Below are 6,582 nucleotides of genomic sequence, written 5' to 3'. Positions count from 1 at the left end.
GCTCTCAAGATTTGGGGATCAAGGGGATTTGGGATCCGAGCCATCATAAGGACTCTGAAAGACAATCTATTCAAGAACTTTCTCGTAGCCTCCTTCCCAATCCTGCTCTGGGCCAGCTGGCTGGAAAAGGCACAACCTCATTCTACTCAATGATTTAGACCCTCAAACCCAGGTGGTGATATTTTCAGTGATATTAAAATCATAGAGATAAGGGCAGGCAGTTGTTGAGTGTTCCCTTTTGGGTCATTTCAGACCTCGGTTCTCTGTGGGGTGAAAGGTAAGCTCACATGGGGCTCCCTTGCTTTCCCCATGCTGACAAAATTCTGTGGCCACCATGGATTGCAGTTCATGTGCACTCCACCTCCCTCTGAGGGTCAGGGGTTACAGCAGCCACTGTCACATCCTCCTCCAGACCAGAGCCCTTCTGAGACAAACTTGGATGCTCCCAAGGTAGAGAAAGCTTAACTCAAAGTGGCATAAGCAAAAAAGCTCAGTGCATTGACTCACACATCTTTTTTTTTAATTTATTTTTTTAATGTTTTATTTATTTTTGATACAGAGAGAGACAGAGCATGAGAGGGGGAGGGACAGAGAGAGAAGGAGACACAGAATCTGAAGCAAGCTTCAGGCTCTGAGCTAGCTGTCAGCACAAAGCCTGATGCAGGGCTCGAACCCACAAATGTGAGATCTGACTTGAGCCAAAGTCGGAGGCTTAACTAAGCCACCCAGGCACCCTAACTCACGCATCTTGAAAACCCCATGTGCTAGCTTCAAGTCTCAGTGATGCCACAAGAACACTGGCCCTGCTCACCTCCACTTCCCTCTGTCCTGAATCTGTTCTTAGACAACTTTGTTCCCCCTGTTGCAGGTACAATGTTTGCTGGCTTTCCAGAACTTTCTATCCCAGAGGCATTTTAATACAAGGATGAAGAGCAGAGATACTGGCTCCAAACCACTACTTGGAAACTGTCTAATTGTGGACAAGTAACTTCACTTTTCTGTGAACTTCTCATTTTCTTCATCAGTGTAAGGGAATAATGAGAGTCATCTCCCTCAGCATTTATGCTGATTAAATCAGCTCATGTGTGTTAAATACTCAGCATGGTGGCTTACACTGCACTAGAAAACACTCAGTTATGGTCAGTGATTATTATTAATATTGATGCTGTTGGCAGATTCATCAGAACCAGAAGCCTATTGACCAGTAAAAGATCATGGGGACCAACGGTGAACATCAAGTATTGTTCTGTCAAGGAATGTACATTGTCATCTTGAAAGGTCAAGAATGTGGGTGCCAAGTCTGGCTGTCTTCCATCAGACTGGACCAAGTCTACCATTTCTTGCTCTGTGGCCTATCACTCCATCTGCTAAGTGAAAACAATGTACCTACTTTGTAAGGAGATTGAGATTCAGAGAGTGACCACATGTGAAAAGTGTAGAATAGCCCCTTGTCTATAATAAAACTACAATAGTATTACTAATAGCAGTTTACAAGATTTTCTATATATACAGATTTATGTGTCACTGGAGGAAACTAGTAATTCTGCTCTTGCTGGCACTGTGTTCATTGGCACATTCCTGGCTGTGGACCTCCCACGAACCTAGTCCCATGCTGAATGCTGAGCCCACTGGGGAGAAGGTAAAATAAGACACGTTCCCTGTCCTCCAGAATAATAATCGTCATAAACACTGAGCACTTAATGCTTTACAGGCACCGTTGCACATCAATGACCTTTCTTCTCTCTGTGATTTTTATTTCCAGAATTTATATTTGGATTTTTCTTATAGTTTACATCTCTCTGATGAAACTCTCCATCCATTTATGCATACTGTCTACCTTTCCATTAGATCTTCTAATAAGTATTAACTATGGTTATTGTAAGGTCCCTGAGGGCCACAAAACATAGATCCCTTCTAGGTCTGGCTCTATTGACTCTTCTATCTCTTGACAATGGGGTGTTTCATTCTTTCTCTTTTGTATGTCTTATAATTTTGTAATTAAATTACAGATATTGTGTGTAGAGAAACAGTGGACACTGAAGTAAATAGCATTTTACTCTCAGAAATGAGATTCCCGCCCCCCTGTAAGGCCATTAGTGTGAGAGACTGAGGCAACTTGGCTAAGAGTTGATTTGGGTTGGGTTTTATTATGGCTTTGGTTACCTTTAGTGAACCTGAAACTCCTCCTTTTTTGGACTACTATTACCTTGTGCTCCATCTCAGTCTCTAGCAATTTCTCCCTGCCTGTTTCATGGAGGAAGCATCCCTTCCCATGCTCTGTTCCTCTCCCTGTGGTGCAGCCATTCCATGTTGCCTGTTCATGATGATGCTGTGAATATGGATGGGCTGCTCCTCCTTGTCCCACTTCAGCCCCAGGCTCAGGCAGGCACTGTGAGGCTGGGCCTGGGGGCAAGGGAGGGGCTTCCTACACCCCTTGATCTTCTTCCTTCCATATCTTGTATCTGTGGGGGATTTTGGGTAGGAGAGAGTCTTCCATCCCTCCCCCAGGGGTAGCACACCTCTGCTTTATACCAGTTCAGGATCTTGGGCCCTGGCTAATGTCTTTTCTGCCTTTCCCTCGTGGATGCATAGCTTTTCTTCTACCCTCTGCATTCATCTACCTTTGACTGGGAATGCAGCTGAGGGTTCCTGTCTCCATGCTGCCAGCAGATGAGGGCTTTTCTCCTATGAGTAAGGGGATGTCGGGGTACCACCAAGGGAGTATCTCTTCTTGCCTCTTCTTCTGTCTCCATGACCTTCACATTGGAAGACCAAGGAAAAGGGCTTGAGAGTTAATATGGATGCTCCTTGCCTCTGGACTCCCAAGGGTTTGACAATAATCATGATAGCTCATAGTCACTTTTAAGGATTTGTTAAAATTTTAGCTATCTTCTTCTTACTCAATTTTATGGTGGCCATCTTGCCTTCCTGCAGGTTGCCAAGATTAAACAGTTTATGGGTCCCATCTCTTCTCTGTTTGTTTGTCACTCTTTGGAATTTAGTTTACCTGGTCACCTTGCCACTTCAGCTCTCTCATAGTTTCCAAAAATATAGATTATTTGATTAGATTACCTAGCTCTTCCTGCTTTCCAGTGGCAGATCAATGTTCTCACACAGCTTTATCTTTCCTGATCTAAAGCAGCGCTTTTCATAGGTAAATACAAATCTATAAGGTCAACAAATCTCTGAGTTCACTACTCTTACTCCTCCCATTGTACGGATGGAGAATCAGAGTCACTCAGATGCCCAATCACTTGCCCATGGGAGCCAGAATCTGACAGGGGACCCCAGACAGGCTGGCTCTGCAGGGCACGCATCACTGCCTACTACACGGTGTTGCCTTTCGGAGGGCATGAAAACAACCAGAGAGACTTAACAAGCTTCCTTTGTTTAAGAGTCAAGTGCCAAAGCGAGGTTAAAGACAAAGTATGAACGCAACCCTAGGGAGAAGGCAATGAGTCCAGAAAAACACATAAATTCATGTGCATGTGGGTCTGAGGTGAAAAGGGAGTTAAAATATTCTAAGCCATGTGCTTGAGTCACATAACCAACTCTGAGAAGCTATGTGACACTGGAAAAGTTAATTAACCCTTTACAGCTCTTGTCATGTCATTTCTGAAGTGGAGACCGCTTCAATACCTCTATCCTAGAGTTGATTAACTTCTCAGGAAGCCTGGGGAGCGTCAAGGACCCAGCGGGTGAGTGGCTGTGCTTGCTGAATGCATGTGCATGATGAGAAGATTGCCCTTCAGGCCAAAGATGAACACAAAGATGCTGAACTCTCTCCAGATGTCACAGACCCACTCCCATGATGCCCATATCCTTGCTATATGATAGCTCCTGATGCATATGGTGAACATTCACGCGATTATTACTTGAGCATCTGCTATACCCCCAGAGCTGGAAGGCTTGGGGATATTGCTGTGAAAAAGGCAGAAATGGCCTCTCCCGAGGAAGCACACATTCTGGCAGGGGAAACAGATGATAAACAGATCAACACATAACCAAGAGAAGCTTAAAAATACTAAGAGTTACTAAGAAAACAGAAGAAGATTCCATAGACTGAATGCCTATGTTTCTCCCCAAATTCGTATGTTGAAATCCTAACCCTGGATATGGTGTCGTTAGGTTGGGGGGGGGGGCCTTTGGGAGGTGATTGGGTCATGAGGGTGGAGCCCCATGAGTGGGATTAGTGCCTTCATAAGAGACCCCGAGGGCTCCCTTTGCCATTCCACCAGGGGAGAACACAGCAAGAAGATTGCTCTCTATGAGCCAGGAAGTGGGTTTTTAGACACCAAGTCTGCTGGAACCCTGATCTTGGACTTCTAGCCTCTGGAACGGTGAGCAATAACTGTCTGTGTAACCCCCGGGTCTGTGGCAGTTTGTGGCAGCAGCCTGAAGGGACTAAGACGAGAAGAGGTGGGGAGTGGAGTCGGGGCCGTGGTGGAAGCACGTCTCTGTAGGAGTCCAAGGAAAGCCATCCAAGGAGGTGGCTGAGCTGAGGCTCAGGTGAAGGACGGCACCTCTGACATGCCCCAGGCACGGTGACCGTCTTGCCGGCTCTCATGCCCCATGTCCATTCTCTCCCCCTGGTCTTTGCACTTGCTGTTCTCTCTGTCCGGATTTCTGGGTTCCTGCAGGACCATATGCTGCCTCCTTCTTGTCGTTCAGGACTTCGCATCACCTCCTGCATGAAGCCCTCCGTGACCTCCCGATCCAGCCATCTCTCCTCACAGCCCAGGTGGCCTCTGTCGCATCTCCTGCTTTATTCCTTCATAACACATCTCCTGCGTTGCATCCACCTTTCCTGTGGATTGATTTACTTATTTATTGTCCATTTACCCCTTAGCATTGAGGTCACATGGGAGATGGACTTTGTCTCTCCATTTACCGCTGAACCCAGAGCTGAGCTTGGAGCATCCCACGCTGGGAGATCTTGACCGAGCAAATGACTCAACACACACTGGACATGCGGAGCTGCTGGCGGGCGATGCTGCTGGAGACTGAACTCAAGCAGATCTGCTTCTAGTGGCCTGGGAGGGGGCAGCGATTGGAGCAGTCTGGAACATCAGACCACTGGTCATGTTCTTTCTCTGCCAGGGGACAGTGAGCTCAGTGTGAGTCGGGAGAGGGAACGCTCTGAGGGGCCTGCTGTTAAGAGTGACAACGGAGGACCAGCAGAGAGCCAGACCTCGGCGGGTGTGCAGCTCCCCCCCAGCCAGGCAGGAGCAAACGTGCCCCAGTGATGCCCAAGATACCAAGTCATTCCTGCAGCAGTAGGGCTGCCTGCTGCCGAATATGATGACATGAGATTGTCTTTGCACGGATTGACACATGACTGTCCAGACCACAGCGCCTGGAGGCCCATTACACAAAGCTGATCCAGATTAAAGCCTGCCCCAGGTCCCGGAGGGGGCATGTGACTGAGAAGATGGCGTCTCTTGGAATCTAGAGGCTGAGCAGACAGCGTCCCCACTTGCTGAGCCCCAGAGGTGGGGCCGTGCTGACCGAGCCCCCGCTGTGGTTCGGGGTGTGTTTCTGATGGGCCCAGTCGCGGGTTCACTGTGAGCCCCGATAACGAGCTACACACCCCGGATGTGGACCCGTGGCCCCTCTGTGTCCGACTTGGCAGAAGGGTTTGCGCCCAGATGCTGACGGAGCCGCAGGAAACCCCTTTGGCCCAGCCACCGCTCGAGGACCCAAATCCCCCACCAGGGCCCATCTTCCTCCCATCTTGTGTCCACGATAAAATGTCAAAAGAAAAAAAGGACGCCGGTGTGTGATATTACTGCTTTGAACTTTCTTAGTTACAGTCTCTGGAAGCGTGACATTTGCGGGGGAAAAGGGTCAGAAGGAGCGGCAACCCCGAGCGTACTGCTCATCATCTTTACCTCTGGGCTCTTCGCTTTCCTCTTCTGAGCGCCCTTGCACACCAGGAGTGTGGGCCCGGCCTGTGGTTCTGGGGCGCCGCATAGCAATGCACTCTGCAACCGGAGACTCGGGACTTTGTTGCTCAGACTTTTCCGAAAGGGTTCGGCTGGGGGTCTGTCTCCGGTCCAAGAGGGGTGGCTGGGGCGCCTCGATCCCGGCGGTCCCGAGGTTCAAGCTCGTTCTGCGGTGACGGAGTCCAACAGGCGGCTTGGACTCCTTGCAACCCAGCAGGGCCCCGGTGGTCAGCTTGACCGCAAGGCGGCCGGCTTCGCTCCCAGCCGAGCCTCAGAACGACTCTTCTGCATGGCCAGGCAGCTGCTGCGGGCTTTCAGTGGCCCCGATTTAGAAACAGAATATCCCTTGTGTGGCATTGGACCGGTCAGGACCCAAGGGCACGCGTTAGAGCCAGCCCTCCATGAGACTGTGGCCAAGACTGGCAGCCACCTTTGATCTGCCACAGTTAGAAAGGAGGACTAGCTTCCACGGCAGGGGACAGCACCCTGGGAAGGCAGCTTCTGGGGGCTTCCTCGAGACCACGGGGACCGTGGCCCACTCGTTGAGGGCAGAGACCCCGCTGCCCTCTCGTGCCACCGCTTAGCCGCGTGCCGCCTCCACGAAGAGTTGGGTGCTGTCTTCTCTGTCACATGCCCC

The sequence above is a fragment of the Suricata suricatta genome, chromosome 8, assembly GCF_006229205.1.
Source record: "Suricata suricatta isolate VVHF042 chromosome 8, meerkat_22Aug2017_6uvM2_HiC, whole genome shotgun sequence".
Classification (NCBI taxonomy): Eukaryota; Metazoa; Chordata; class Mammalia; order Carnivora; family Herpestidae; genus Suricata; species Suricata suricatta.
This window is presented reverse-complemented; position numbering follows the sequence as displayed.